Genomic DNA, 15,991 nt, shown 5'->3' on the forward strand with positions numbered 1-15,991 from the left:
TAATAGGGGGTTGGTGGCTGACCCAGATTTAAACGCTGGCTCTGTTACCTACTAGTTGGGTTATGTTGAACAATTAACTGAACTTCGCTGAATCTTTTTTCATCTGCAAAATGGCCACCCTAATACCTGCCTGTTGGAGTTTTGTGGTACTTAATAGTATATATTAAAAACCCAGGATATAGTAGGTGTTCCTTCCCATCCTCAGAACCTGGTTCCCAGGGGCTGTTCTCAGGGCCTGGGAACTCCCCTATTCAGTTCGCTAATGTGTACGCATTCTTTAGTTTCTTTCATTAGGCAACCTGGGTTTGAATCTAGGCTCTGCTAACTACGTGATCTTGGAAAATTAGCCTTAGTTTCATTATCTATAAAATGGGGATACTAATCATATGTACCTCAGAGAACTGTTAATATGAAATAGCACAAACTGCTTAGGACAGCGTCTACCAAATATTACGTCTCCATACATTTTTAACAAGGATTGTTTCTGGAGTCCACAAAATAACTATGGAAGGTTCTCTTCCCTTCATAGGTAAGTTATTCACATTGTCTGGAAGCTCAGACCACTTTCTCTTTATTCTTACAGTCTAGAAATTTCACCAGGGTCTTCAGAGAGGAAGGGAGAAGTGGGGAGAGAAAGAGAAAGAAACATCATTGATGAGAGGGAATCATTGATCAGCTGCCTCCTGCATGCCTCCCACGGGGGATCAAGCCCGCAAGCTGGACCAAACCGTGACCTCCTGGTTCATAGGTTGATGCTCAACTACTGAGCCACACTGGCCGGGCGAGTTCACTGTTTTTGTCTTTTAACTCTATTAAACCCATCCAGGGAGCTTTTGACTTCTCTTGTTGTGTTTCCCAATTCTGTAATGTCCATTTGGTTATTTTTGTGACTTCTATTTCTTTGCTGCTACTTTCTTTGTTTTCATTAGTTTCAAGAAAATTCATAATTGCTTGTTGAAGCATTTTTATGACAGCTGCTTTTTTTAAAAAAAGCATTGTCAGATAATTCCAACATCTATAGCTTGTCCATTTTGCCATCTATTAATTGTCACTTTCCCACACAAGGTGAAATTTTTGTTTCTTGCTATGATGAAAATTGTGGATATTATGTTATGAGATTCTGGATCCTATTTGAATTTTCTATTTTAGCAGGCCTCAGCCGATGCTGTACTGGTGGGAAAGGGACCACTGCCTCATTACCCCTGGGTGGGAATGGAAGCCAAGTTCACCTCTCAGCCTCTGCTGTCACCACGGTGGTGTGGAGCGGGAGGCATGTCTTGTTACTTTAGGGCAGGGGTGGGAGTCTAAGTTCCCCACTTAACTTAGCCTGTACCAGCCAGGGGCGGGAGAGTGGGAGTGTTGTGTGTTCTTTTTCTGGGGTGTTTGGCTGGAATAAGGTGGGTGTTGTCACAAAGGCCTCTGTCTCATTAGGCTGCCCTTTCCCGTTCCTTTGGCTGTGGAGATCAGTCTGTGCCTATTAGCATTTCCTAGTTGTGGGCTTCTCTAGTGCCCCGTCTGGGATATTTGGAGGCTGAAAGAAACCACAGGGAATTCATTTCCATGTTGTTCCTTAAGTCCTGAGGTCCCTAGCTGGTCTTCTCTCTCCATCATTCATAAGAGTTTTTTGTTTTGTTTTGTTTTTGCATTTGTTTGATACATTATGTCTAGGGGTTGCAGCTGTATTTAGCAGGAACCTGGGGAAAATGTATTTCCTGTATCATTTCCAGAACTGGAAGACCTAGGTCTGTGTTTTTAAATTACAATGTATAGAATTCAGTTAAGTCTTTTCTATCTGAAAATGCAAGTTATTTTTAAAGTCCATAAGATTTTATTCTATTATTTCTTTATTGCTTTGCTCCCTGCTTATTTTCACTCCATTTGGTACTCCTATTATTTGAATAGATTCTAGATTTTTTTTATCCATGTTTTTAAATCTTTTCACTCATGATTTCCATTTATTTGTATTTTTGGCTTGGTACTATAGGATGGTTCTCCTCCTTTATCTTTCAAACCATTCAATCCGTTTTCAGTGGTGTTCATTCTATTTTTCACTTCCACAATTGTAATGTTTAAATTTAGAAATTGTCTTCTTAATTTCCCAAAACTGTTTTTTTCTCACTTATAATTTTCAACTTCTACTTGAATCTTCTTAACATTCTTATTTTAAGAAATGTACTTTCTTTTCTTTTAAATAGATCTTAACATGAGTCCTCTCTTCTAGTTGTTTAGCTTTCTTCATCTCCTTTACTTTTTCATATAGCACTTTACGGTTTGGAAAACACCAGAGAGAGAAATCATCTTATTTTATTCTCCCAATAGCAAATTGAGTTATGTAGGACATTATGATCCCCCATATTACAGATGAAGAAATTGAAACAAGATCAGAGAAGGCAAATGATTTGTATAAACTGGGATCCACATTTAGGTTTATCTGAAGGAAGTGGTGATGGAGAGATGGTGGTATCTGCCCCTGGGGCTATGGGGACCAAAGCAGTAGTGTGAACCTATGGCCACCTGGTAGATTCACAGCAGAATTGAGCCTGTGGGATTAGAGCAGACCTAGCAGCAAGACCAAGGTAGGGTCACACAAGACACTGGCCACAACCTCAAGGGCATGTCTTTGAAGATGATCTTAGGAGCTGGTCTCTCAAAAGTTGAAACAACAGAGAAAAAAAAATAAAAAGGGAAGAGTAAAAGATGCTAAAGCCACTCATATTTTCATACCTGTCTCTCAGAACACAGAAAGAGTTACCATCTGAGGAATGAGATAAAAACTTGTCTGGTAGGAGACCTAATGAGCACAAATATATTTTTGATTGTAATAATCATTTCCAAATCTATGCAAATCTCCCACCCTTTCCCTCTGTTTCCAACCAAGTCATTAAGCCAATTGCATTAGCAATTGATTAGAATACCAGCTTTTATCAAGGAGCAGAGACTGATTAGAAACAGGAAAAGATGCTTCAGTAGACAAGGCTTATATGAGAGCAAAAGAAGCAATCCACAAAGGAGACATGTTTTTCAAACTTTAACGCTACCCCCCTTCTCCCCAAAAATGAAAATAGGTCATCTTTGGGAGAATGACTGTGATCAAACAAGGTTTGGAGAATACTGGGAGACTGATCTCTCTTCACTAACACACAGATAATAGACTGCCTAGCTCAGTGGTCAGCAAACTGTGGCTCGCAAGCCACATGCGGCTCTTTGGCCCCTTGAGTTTTTAGCAAAGGCCAGCTTAGGAGTACCCTAATTAAGTTAATAACAATGTACCTACCTATATAGTTTAAGTTTAAAAAATTTGGCTCTCAAAAGAAATTTCAATCATTGTACTGTTGATATTTGGCTCTGTTGACTAATGAGTTTGCTGACCACTGGCTTAGCCCAACTCCCTATTCTTAGTATTTTGCACAGTTAACTGGACAATTCATTTTTAAGAAGTGAGCAGTGAACGTCTGCTTCTGTGTCCTAGAATTGTAGGAGTAAGAACATGTTGTTTTTGCATCGTCATTTCTCTCTGTAAAGCAACAATTTATTTGTCCTCAAGAGGTAATATAATCCGCATGGTAAGCACCCTGCTCCTTTTGCAGACAACAGCAGAACCTCTCCTTCTAACTAGACAATACTTTCTTTAGCTTTCTAATCTCAGTTTAGAGTTCAAGAGAACTTGGTTGTCATAAGGTGTCATTTCCTCCTTTTACAGAAGGGTAAACTAGAGCCTAGAGAGGTGATGTCCCACACAGCAGGGTAGGGACAGAACTAGGTCCTCGAACCCTAGGGCACTGCTTTTCTAGGAGCAGCTCACCTCAGTGCTGGCATGGATCTCAGCTGGGGCTGTTCCTAATGGGCTTCCTATAACACTCCAGTGGTCCATGCGTCTTGGTTCATTAAAGTCTCAATGAAACCGCCTTCATTATAGTTCAGTATTAAGTCAATCTTAAATATTAAAAATATGTAATCAGCTTATATGGTATAAATATCACCACCACCACCACCCCCCCCCCCCCCCCCCCCGCACCGTAGGCACTCAACAATGCTGAACGAATGGCCACTTGGGGGCCCAGGAAGGAATCACGTCATTTTAGATCTGAAAGAGACCTTGAAGGTCATTGTGTCCCACTCCTTTCTTCTGCTGCCTGAAGAGTGAGGGGACTTGGGCAAGAGGCAGACAGTACTAGAACCACCTCCCCCTACCCCCACTTCTTTTTCTCACCTGCCCTTTTCTCATTGATTTGATATGAAGGCATTAAAATGGCCAATTTATTTGTTCTGGTATACAAAATAAATGTTTCTAACATCTAACTTAAACTCCATACAAAATGACAGGGTTAGGGTTTTTATTTTATTTTATTTTTTTTAGCCATATGGAATTTGATCATTCTGAGGAAGAGCAGAAACATGTCCTAAATCACTGCAGACTGTTAAGCTGAAATTTGAAGCAGTAAACTATTCTATTTTGGGAACAATAGATATGAAGTCAGGAAGAGTTAGGCATTCTAAGAAGAAAATTGTATAGAAAAGCTAACTATTAAGTCAGCTCTCAGAAATATTTGAATGCAAAGGAGATTAATGTGGATAAGGAGAAGGTATGGGCATTTAGCAGATGACAAATGGCACACTCATGCCATAGAGAAAGCAAACTTTTAGCTGAAATGGTACTTATGGGAAATAAATTCAAACCTCAGATGTTTGAGTCAGGAAGTCTCATTAGGATGCAACACAGCTTCTCATTATGGGTTATTACACAGTGTCACTAAAAAAGGACAAGGACAAGGCATGGCCAAATAGCAATATGAGAAATTTCAGTCTGGCTGTATTTTGCTCTATATATTTTTAAATATATTTTTTTATTGATTTCAGAGAAGGAGAGAGAGAGAGAAATAATTATGAGAGAGAATCATTGATCGGCTGGCTGCCTCCTGTAAGCCCCACACTGAGGATCGAACCCACAACCCGGGCATGTGCCCTGACTGGGAATCGAACCGTGACCTCCTGGTTCACAGGTCGATGCTCAACCACTGAGCCACACTGGCTGGACTATCTTGCGCTATATTAATAATGGATCATTTGATGCTATCTTCTAATAAAAAATGACTTCAGAGTGACAAAAATAGAGATTAAAAGTGATCTATATTGAGATGACAGCTGCTAGGGTAAAACTCTTTTGAGAATCTTATATATATTTCATTTATTGATTTATTCATTCATTCAACAAATATCTATAGAGTTCTAGGAAGACAAAAATAAATAAGATCTTGTCTTTCTCAAGGAGGTCTCAAGAAGACAGCCATGTAAATAAATCATTATACTGTGGTGTGCGTGGTGCTTTATTTGAAGAATAAACCAAGAACAACACAGGCACCAAGGAGGGTCTGGAAAACCTAGAGGAGCAGACATTTTTTATCAGAATTTAAAGGAGGAAGAAGAGTTTGTCTAGCAGTTGTGGTAAAGGTGAGAAAAGAAAGCCTCGCAGAGCAAGGTAAAAGCTCACGCAAAGTATTTGGTAGTATGAGGTTTAGAGTCACCTATGAATCCCAGTGCAGCGACTTTCATGCTGTGGAAGCTTGAGTAAATGACTTTACTTCTTGGATCTGCAGTTTCCTTCTTTGTAACAGGAGCATAATAATCCCCACTGCATATACCAGTACTGATTATAAGCAGGACTAACAGTGCTGGCTGGTAGGTAATGAATACTGTTCCATCTCTAGTAACTCTTTTTAGAACATTCTTAGGTTGCAGGTTTCTTTATGCTCCCCTTGCACAGGAAGAAACCTAGAACTGAGAGGATATGGAACTTTCCCAAGATTATCTAGGTTGACGAGTGGCTGCATTGGGATTTGAACCCAGGCAGTTTGGCTTAAGACTATTTTTTAGCGCTATGCTCTATGTCTTTCATTACATGAAATATTATGTGTAAAGCACTTAACACGGCGCCTGACACATAGTAATAAATTAATAAATTATAACTATTTTTACTGTTATAAAATATGACATGCCTTAGGAACGTAAGGTAGTTATTGTGCAGGTATGGGGTGAGGTGGAGATGGGGTTGTAGCAGTAATGAGTCGGATCCCTGAGCGCTTCATGCCAGGATAAAGAGTTGGAACTTTATAGCAAGGTCAAGATGGAGCAATGGAGGTATCTTCAGTAGGCGAGTGACTTGTTGGATTTGTGGTTTAAAATGATCACTGGTACCATGTGCGGATAAATTGCAAATAGGCAAGACTGGAAGCATTTACTACAGCCTCATCAAGAAATGGTGAGGCTCCAACTAAGGCAAGGGGTGGAGGAGGTATGTACATGAGATGTTACAGAGATAGAGATGACTGGACTTAATGAGCAGTAGGGAATAGGGACGAGTCTACCAGTAGAATGTTCCATTGGTTTCCGGTTTAAGTGCCACTACCAGTTGAGATATGGAAGCAATGCAAAAGGGATCATTTAAAGGAAAGATATAAATTGGGTTTTGGCTCTGTTGAGACTGGGGCACCTGAGGGGCATTCAAGAGATGTCCAGCAGGCAGTTACGTCTCTAAGTTTGGAGAACAGAAGAAGGTCTGGGCTGAAGCCATGCAGTCAATAGAATTGCTCAGTGAGGGTGAAGAGAAAAAAGAGACCAAGAGAGGCCTTGAAGAACTTGGGCGTTTAAATAAATGGCAGAGAAAGGAAGGCTGAGGGAGAAGAGCAATCAGAATGGGAACATGGGCAGAGTGGGAGCCCAGGAGCCAAATGTGAAATTCTTTACATGTAATATATAAAGCACCGGAAGAGGCGGATGCTGCTGGCATGCGCAGTTGGGAAATTGAAAAAAAACGGGGCAAAATTCCACAAGCAGAATTTGAACACACTGGACAAGAGAGTTGAGTTTTTATTTTCCTTTCTGACAAGTGCACTCTTCAGTCTAATCAGCAAGAGTAATTTGGTTATTAATCTTTTGCCACAACCCAATTTTAAAAATCAAACTTTATTTAGAGATAGGTTGTAGATTCACATGCAGTTGTAAGAAATAATGTAGAGGGGCACAACACTTAAATTTTTAGAAGCTTCCTTTATTTCCACCAGGGCTTCAGAATTCTTCATGTTTGTCCATGTCTCCTCATGGTGCTTATCCGGGGGCAGAACTTTGTACACTATATCTAGAGTGGAGACAGGTGAGGGAAGCAGATTCCAAGGGGTCAAGGGCCAACTCGCCATGGATGTGGGAGGCAGAGGGGACAGGGCACTGAGAGCCAAGGAGCTTTGGGTACCTAGGAGGCCTTTCAAAGACAGAGCTTCTCAGGAGAAGTTTGGACAGAGGCTTGAATCTGGGAATGAAGGATATAGAGGCAATAGGTTCTAGGCCAGGTGGGCTCCAATGTGCTGAAATCAATGTTGCTTTTTTTTTTTTTTTTTTTTTTTTAGCGAAGAACACAGCTTGTCAACTTACATTTGTGCTCCATTCCATCACCAAACATCTAAACAACCAGTCTGATGGTGCCCCTTCCCTACTCAGAACTCCTCCTATGGCCCCTGCTGACTCTCCTCTCCTGCTGCAGCTCGCAGCTCCTGCCCCTCCCTCACTGGGACCTCTCATCCCGGGGTCTTTGCTCTTGTGGCCTCTGCCTAGAAGGCTCTGTTCACACTCCTCCTTGCCATTGGCCAGCCCCGCTGGCCTTTTAGGTTTCTGTTCAGAGGGCCTCCTCTCCAGGAGGCCTGCTTTCCTCACTCCGCCAATGCAGGCACCTGCCTTAGCCCCCGTGGCACGCTGGCCTCATGCTATTGCTATAGGAACTGCACTGTATTACCGTCCACTAGGCAGTACATTCCATGAGGGCAGGGGCTGTGCTTTATTCCAGGCTACATCTCCAGTGTCTAACACAGGCAGGGACCTAGAAGGTGTTGAGTAGATATTTCAACAAGGAAAGAGTGCTTGGACAGAGGCATGCATTTGGGTATGATGGATAGAGAGGTGGTAGGACTGGAACCAGGGGGGTGGTGAGATGGCCCAGGGAGTGAGCGGAGGGCTAAGTGCAGAGTCCTAGGGCACCCCAGCATTTTAGGGGTTGGGGGTTTGAGGAGCAGTCAAGGAGACCAAGAAAGAATGGCTAGAGAGGCCAAAGGAAAGCCGAAGGAGTCCAGCGTCCCAGCGCAGAAAGAGTTTGCAAAGGCAGGGGAAGTAGTTCTTCGTGCCAGTTCTGGGCCCACCGCATCCATCTCCCTCGGGTTCATCTGCATCCCCAGAGTCCCACGTAGCTGCGAGCTCCTCTAAAGGCGTTGGGGTAGGAGAGCCAGGGGCAGGGAGGCTTGAGGAGCAGGGTCGTTCCTTGGGACTCTTTTGGGTTCCAGTTCTGGCCCCACCGCCGCCGGTCTGCGTGACCTTGGGGAGCCCTCTTTCTCTCCGACCTCAGACTCCCTGTGGGTATTAGGCGGACGCTGCGTGCCCAGGCTGGGAGCTGGGGAAGGCCGGCAGAGGCAGGGCCCGGGTGGGAGCGGGACCGCCCACTGCGGCGGGCCGGGACCTCCAGGGCCCGCCGAGGCGGCGCGCGGGGCTCCTCCCCCGGGGCGGGGGTCGCGGCGCCGGCAGCTGGCGGCCGCGCAGCTGCAGCCTCAGCACCTGCCGCGGCCAGACGGCGCGGGCGCGGGCACGGCGGGGCCCTATTCCCCCTCCTCCCCTGGCTGCAGCGTGCGCGGGAGGCGGAGCCCGATCCGATCCGGAGCTGAGCCACTGCCTAAGCCTCGCACGCGTCCGAGCCCGCCGCCGGGGCGGGGCCGCCCCTCGCCGAGAGCACCAGGTCCGCGTCCGCGCGGGCGGCGCCTCCTCTGCAGGTAAGGGCGAGGTCCCTGCGCCGCAAAGTTTTGGGGGGACTGCTGGTCCCCACGCCCCGGGCCTGCGCGATCTGCACACTCCCTGCCGCTCGGCTTCCTCTGCGCCGCCGGCAGCCGCCGTGCGCTCAGCTTGCACCACCGGCCCCGGGTGACCCGCAACCACTTCCAGTCGTTTTGTCCCCACTCTTGGCTGGGGCGCCTCTGCGGGTTCGTTCGGGGCCTGCAACGGTTAAGTCTTTACACAGTATCAGTGTGTTGCTTAAGTTTTCGAGATCTGCATGATGTAGTGCAAAGAGCGGCAAACCAGGAGGCAGGAGACCTGGGTTCAGGTGCGGCCACGGCCAGCGCCAACTTTGAGTGACCTCCGACCAGCCTGCCCTGCCGGGTCTCAACCACACCTGGACCAGGAGGGGTTCGCCAGGGACATCACCTGAAGCGCCATGCCTGTATTGCCATTTTGTGAGTCAAGGGGTGTCTCAGCTCCAGGGTTCCTTGGCGGTGGAGAGGAATGTTGGGACCCACATCAGTCAGTATCAGGGGTCATGTTGCAAACCTGCAGCAGCTTTGGCTGAGTGTTAGGAAGGGTGTTGAGTCAGCCTCTGGGAATATTCGATGCTGCCAGGGCTGGGCGTCGGGTCCCTGGCTCTCGGTGGCTTCTCTGCCATCCACTGACTGTGTGACCTTGGGCGAGTACCCCCACTGGTGTTGCGGGGGAGGGAGGGAGTGTGCACTCGGTGATGGTTGAGGTGCTTCCGCTGTAAATCTGGAGCGGTAGAATCTCCAGGTCTCTGTAGCTAGGGTCAGTGTGGGTAGAGGCAATATTTCACCAAGAATCCACCCAGAACTTGCAAACGGGCGGGCGCGTTTATGGTCATTTAGAAAATAAAGAAGGCATTTGCAGTTTACTTTGGGAATCCCGAAATAGATATGGCAAGTACTTGTGAATGCTAGTGCTTTGGACTATCATAAAATATTCAAACGCATAATGATTTGTTTTCAAAGTGGCTTATAAATCAGGAAGCGTCTCTGTTTGTGAGTCAGTTATCTTAACAAAAATCTCAAAATAGTTGCTTGGGGAAAAAATAACGCACAGTTCTAGGAGTCCTGACACAGAGGCCAGCATCTACTTGTTTCTAGTCTAAAGCGACGGTCAAGATGTTTTCCAATCAAGCCGATATAAAATCACTCCACAGCAGGCATCCTGTGGTGGGGGTTCAACTTAGGTGTGCTGGGAGCGACCTGCAGTGTTGCAAGCGCTCGTGTTCCAGGACAGGTGAGTGCTGGTGCAGCCCCAACGGAACAAGCTCGAGGTTAGTTCATCCGAGAAGGTGAACTTTGTTCTTTTGCCCAATGGCATGGCCTCCTCCCGCTGCAACAGTCATTTCCCCAGTGTGCGGGTGAAATCCATTACTATGAAAGGATTCTTATGGAAGTGATTTTATTATTTTATTTCCTTCCTTGACTTCCTGGTTTTCAGTTTCAAGCTTTTTGAAATCAGAACACCAGTGGGAGTGCTTTGGGACGGGAGCAGGAAAATGGCAGAGCTGTGGTACATGCTGGCCTTTCCTGCCCGGGACTCCATAGTTGAGGCTGATTTGTCCAGAGAACTTTGATCTCGCAGATGCATTCGAAGGCCACCCGTCTTTATGTACTTCATTTTTCGGGGGTTCAGCAGGCACTTGCTCCGCGCTCATTCAGGGCACAAACAGGGAGAATACCAATCAGCCCTACTCTCAAGGAGCTCAGTTCTAGGGAGGGATAAAGAGGATTAGATCACAGGCCATGCCAGGAATTATTAACACTTGGGACCTCTGGGAACACTGGGGAGGGTGGATTCCAATGGGGGAGATGAGGAAGCCTGCACCATGGAAGGCAGAAGGAAGTAGAAGATTTCAACAGGTGGACAGGCCATTGTAGGTCAAGGAACTGGTCTGAGCCAAGCTTCAGAGGCCAGAAAGCGCGGGGCCCAGATGGAGAACAGCGAGTCTGGTGGAAGCACAGGAAAAGGCAGGGACCTTCCAAGCAGAGGACAGTGAGCAGAGGTGCAGGAGGCTCCGAGCCTGGCCTTGAATCCACACTGGCATTGGGAGATCTTGCCTCTGAGCCTCACTATTCTCCCTTGTAAAAAGGGAATACTAGTAATTACAAACTTACAGGGTTAAATGAGGTCATGTTTATAAAAGTGCCTGAGTGTTTGCTTACAATGGGTGTTTGATAACACCTTTTATTAGGGTGTTCAGGGGCAAGCTCCATAAATGTTGCTAGACACCATTGGGGTATCAAATGGTACTTTTTGTTTTAGCAACTTCACCATCAGCATGAAATTCCCGTGACAATGTCCTCTGTATTCAAGGTATCTCCTCATTCAAGGGGCAGGGGCTTTTTGTTATTTGGAGGATTCTCAGATCAGACACTGACATCAACAGCAGCCAATGCCCTGTAAATACTGTTAGGTGCTGGAAGGCCCCAGAGGGGTTAACTGGAATCCGCAGTTCCTGTCTCCCACAAGCTTATCACTACCTGTTCAAGGACCCAGGTGAAGGGATTTGACAGTCAGCCACAGATATAAATATATCAGCGTTGTTCATATATACTGGGAGTGAGGTGCTGGCTCCCGTTTGCTTTGTGTACGTTGCTGGGGATTTGCAGTAGCCAAGGAAGGAGAATAGGAGAGGATGTAAAGGACTGTGGTGCAATACCTTATGACCCTGTGTAGCATCACGTAGCATCCACGATACTGTACTTCATTTATTCATTCAACAGTTATTCATAGAACACCTGCTCTGTGCCAGTGAATTATTCTCGGTGCTTCAGGAATACATGGGAACAAAAGGGAATATCCCTGCCTTCCTGGATTTATATTCTAGTTGGAGAAACACAATAAACAAGTAGACGCATAAATAATTACAGGTTGTGCTAAGAGTGAAGAAGGAAAAAAGCAGGGTAATGTGAGATAAGATAAGGCAGGGTGCTCCCTCTGAGGGTGGGCAGGGAAGGCCTGTCTGAGTCACTGAGAGTCAAAGGAGGGAAGGAGCCAGTCCTGACAAGAGCTAAGGGAGAGGCAGGCCCTGGGGCCACACCACCTGGGCTTGAATACTGGTCCCTCCAACAACTAAGTATATTAATGATCAGGTTAATTAACCTTCTAGGCTTCAATTTCTTTTTTTTAAATTGATTTCAAAGAGGAAGGAACGGAGGGAGGGAGAGAGAGAGAGAGAGAGAGAGAGAGAGAGAGAGAAACATCATGATGAGAGAGAACCATTGATCGACTGCCCACACTGAGAGAGAGAGAGAGAGAGAGAGAGAGAGAGAGAGAAACATCATGATGAGAGAGAACCATTGATCGACTGCCCACACTGAGGATCAAGCCCATAACCTGGGCACATGCCCTGACTGGGAATCAAACCATGACCTCCTGGTTCATAGATAGACACTCAAACACTGAGGCATGCTGGCCAGGCTGGACTTCAATTTCTTCATCTAAACTTGGAATAATAACCATACCTGACAGGGCTGTTGGGAGGATTAAATGAGTTGATGTATGTAAAGTACTTAGAATAGTGCCAGGTATGTAGTAAGCACCAAATAGAAGTTAAGTGGAACTGTTCCTGGCAGAGGGAACAGCAAATGTGAAGGCTGGAGACATGAAAGGGTTTGGTGTGTTATAGGACCAGACACGCCGAAGCCGGTTTGGCTCAGTGGATAGAGCGTCGGCCTGCGGACTGAAGGGTCCCGGGTTCGATTCCGGTCAAGGGCATGTACCTGGGTTGCGGGCACATCCCCAGTGGGAGGTGTGCAGGAGGCGGCTGATCGATGTTTCTCTCTCATCGATGTTTCTAACTCTCTATCCTTCTCCCTTCCTCTCTGTAAAATATCAATAAAATATATATTAAAAAAAAAAAAAAAAGGACCAGACAGGCTGTCTGCACAGACATTATTCCTATGGTTTTTGGGGAGACTATAGAGCAGATTATCTGCCCCTTTCATGCTATGGTTTAGTTTTGAAAAAGGTAACTCTCAGCCTTAGCACTCTCACCTGCAAAATCAGGCCCCAAGTGGTGTGGTGAGCTGCTGCTGCTGCTTTAGGGGCATTCACTATAGACACTTCAGGATCTCTTCCCCCTCTCCCTTCATCTCTCTTTTCCTCAACTACCCTCCCTCTCTCGTCCCTCCACCTTTCCTCTCTGTCCCCCTCCCCCCTCCCCTTTTCTTCCTTTCCCTCATCCCCTTTCTCATTGGCAAGGCCTGAAGAGTAGTGTCCCTGGAGGTGCTCAATATGCAAAGGGGAAGCATGGGTAGGGCTGAGCCCATAGAGCCACCTCCAAACCTAGCCATGCCCTCTCCCTGTGGGACTGATGGCCAGCGTCCCCCTCCCAGTCCCAGGCTGGAAACTCCATAGCAGGGAAGCATAGTCATCTATGAACTTACCCTTTCTCTGGATCCCTCCTTACTGAAATCTAGTCACTCACTTAGTCATGTCATTCTTACTTCTTAAATCTATCTCAAACATGTCCTCAGATTTCCATTCTCTCTCTAAACCTCAGGCTTCTGTTTTCTTTAAAGTGTGGCCCAGAGACTTTCAGTGGGTCCCTTGTGTAAGGATAATGAAGTCCAGAATCCTCAGCTGGGCAGATCTGATAGGCTGTCTGCCTCCCTTCTCGCAGTCCCTCAGGCCCCCTCCTCCCTCACCCACTCCACCACACTTATTCCCTCCCAGCCCCAGGTCTCTAGGCCTTTGCTTCTCCATTTGGCCCCTCTGCCTGGCATGTGCCTCAGCCCTGGTGGTCTTGCTGAAGGCTCAGCTCATATCCTATCTGCCCTAGGAACTATCTTCCAGATGCCCTTGTCCCAGGGTTTTCATCTTCTCCTGACCTCTCACTACACTTAGTACCTCTCACGGAGACACCATCACCATTAACCTTGAAGGATTTTGTGTGTGGTCACCTGTGTATCTGGCCATGGCCTTGAGAAGTCCCTGGGAGGGCGGGATTCACCCTGCAGCCCTTCTCCCAGAGCCTCGCCCTAGTGCAAACTCAGTGTGTGTTTGCTGCATTGGATTGACAAAAGCCTGTGATTTTCCTGAGATCTGGTTTGAGGCAAGCCAGAAACAACATGCGGAAGCTCAGGGGTTGTGGTTCTCAGCTGAACTCACTCGAAGTATCCAGAGGCCTCGGGATGTAGGTCCTTCATCTGATGAAGAGTTGATGCAACCCCAGAGATGGGTCTGAGTTTTGAATTTAGCTTTTCAATAAGGCCTATTTTAAAAATATATATAAAATTTGAACCTTCAAGCTAGATAAACTTGGAAATAATTGTTTATATCATAAAGGGATTCTTCACCATACCGAAAGGTCTGGTATGGAAAGCTTTCAAATACCAAGCATGCTTGTGTACTTAACACCATTCAGTATATAAAATTTTGATTTATGCACAGCTGCTGTAGCTGTATTTCTACTGTAGTCTAAGATATACACCAACCTTAATATACATTCACAGAGGCAGGATAACACAGACTTAAATTTGTTTGGGTAACTACGGATGACATTATGCGGCTCGGATAATATAAAGTTAACTCTCTGCCTGAAGGACAGTGGGAAGCTCGATTTGGTGCCTGGCCAACTGATGGGAGGGCAGTAAGCCATTATTTGCAATGGAATGACACTGTTTTTCAAGGACCCGCCTGATGTTTGGAGACCTTTTTGCCAATGGTTAGAAATGGTCAGGCCTCCGATCTTTTCAGAAGCTGCTGCTAAATGACATGTGTGCTTAACACTGATTATTTTGGGGCGGGGGTGGGGTGAGGGGGAGAGAAAGCACTAATTACGGCTAAAAAAGATATGGTGGTAAATCTAAAGTATGGAAGTATGTGCTTTTGACCTCTCTTGAGGAATGATCTGAGCTCGGCCGCTTCAGTAAAAACGGTAACATGGCAAATTTTCAAATCCTGAACGGAAAGAGCTTCAGAGGAATTCATCCGGATGCAACGGTGCTTAGTTCTCTGAGGTTCTGACTTAAGAGAAGACAGATGAGCAGGCAGATGAGAAATGAGCTTCCTGTTCTCTGAGTATCCAGAACGTAGGGGGTGGGCTAGACCTTGTCACGACCAGTGATAGTAATACCAGCCCCCCCCCACCCCCCAAAAAAAACAAGCTCTCCCAGGCTAACTTGTGAGCATCCATGTAATTAAGCTTCTGAGTTAACTGCTTTGTTGTTTCCTTTGTTCCAAATGTAGAATTCAGAAGGCTGCAAAAGGAAAAGCAATGATTGAAATAACGATGAGGGTGCCATTTATTTCTTCTTGTGGAAATGATTCCGTTGGTGGCTGGAGTCTCTATTCTCTCTGGTTTTCCCTGGAGAAGAGCTCAAGCCCGGGCTGCCCAGGGCTCCTCTGCTTCTGAGGCATGTGCTGTGGGCTCCTGCTCAGGTTAGAGGGTGGCGTTCACATGGAGATGTGTGCTCTTCCTCTTCCTTTCTTCCTGGGGGCGGGGGACATTTTGTATATGGGGGCAAGAAGAAATAATTACTTCTTCCCTGAGGTCACTCCTGGGTAGTTGCAGTACTTAGTTCTTTGCAAAAGCTCTGTAGTAAGTTTCTTAGAGCATTCCCTGTCTATATTCAGAAAACCTAGATCCACGCAGGATGTTTTACAGGATATTTTAGCTGACAGTCATGGATCTTCAAACAGGGTTGCCAGCCCCGGAGAGGATGAAGAGCTGCCTTTGTCTGGTGCAGGAATTCCCCCACACAGAGAGCCTCTCCTGCTGAGGCCCGACAATCCCCGAGGCACTCCTATGCCATTGTCTGATTATTAGAAAGTTCTTCATTGTGCTCAACCAAACCCTTCCTCCAGGCAGTGGCTACCCCATTGGCCTTGATTACGCCCTTTGAAGCCCCACACAAAAATCCATGTCTTCTTCCCCTGGACAGCCATTTAGCCATGGGGACATTCAAAGATAGGGAGCAGGTCCTCCCGAGTCTTCACTTCTTCAGTCAGAATGCCTCAGTGTATGCAGTGCCCTGAAAAGGACAGGGCTAAGCATTGACACAGCTGTGCAGGTGGGGCCTAGGCAGCCGCGAGGACCACAGCAGCCTCACGTCAGAGTCTGGCCTTGTTTAGCACAGCTGAGGCCCCGTTGGCTCTCTGTGGTCCCCCTAGAGCAGGGGTGGGCAAACTTTTTGACTCGAGGGCC

The 15,991-nt window shown here is 46.4% G+C and overlaps 1 protein-coding gene across 1 annotated transcript in view; it reads left to right on the plus strand.

The window, feature by feature from the left end:
• Positions 1–8,684: 8,684 nt before the first annotated feature.
• FRMPD1 (FERM and PDZ domain containing 1) overlaps positions 8,685–15,991 on the plus strand; it is a 68,814-nt gene continuing 61,507 nt past the window's right edge. Inside the window, exon 1 of the mRNA XM_080668221.1 lies at positions 8,685–8,801. The gene's annotated coding sequence lies outside the window, so the exon portion shown is untranslated. The remainder of the gene's footprint in view (positions 8,802–15,991) is intronic.

The sequence above is a fragment of the Plecotus auritus genome, assembly GCF_963455305.1.
Source record: "Plecotus auritus genome assembly, chromosome: 5".
Taxonomy (NCBI): domain Eukaryota; kingdom Metazoa; phylum Chordata; class Mammalia; order Chiroptera; family Vespertilionidae; genus Plecotus; species Plecotus auritus.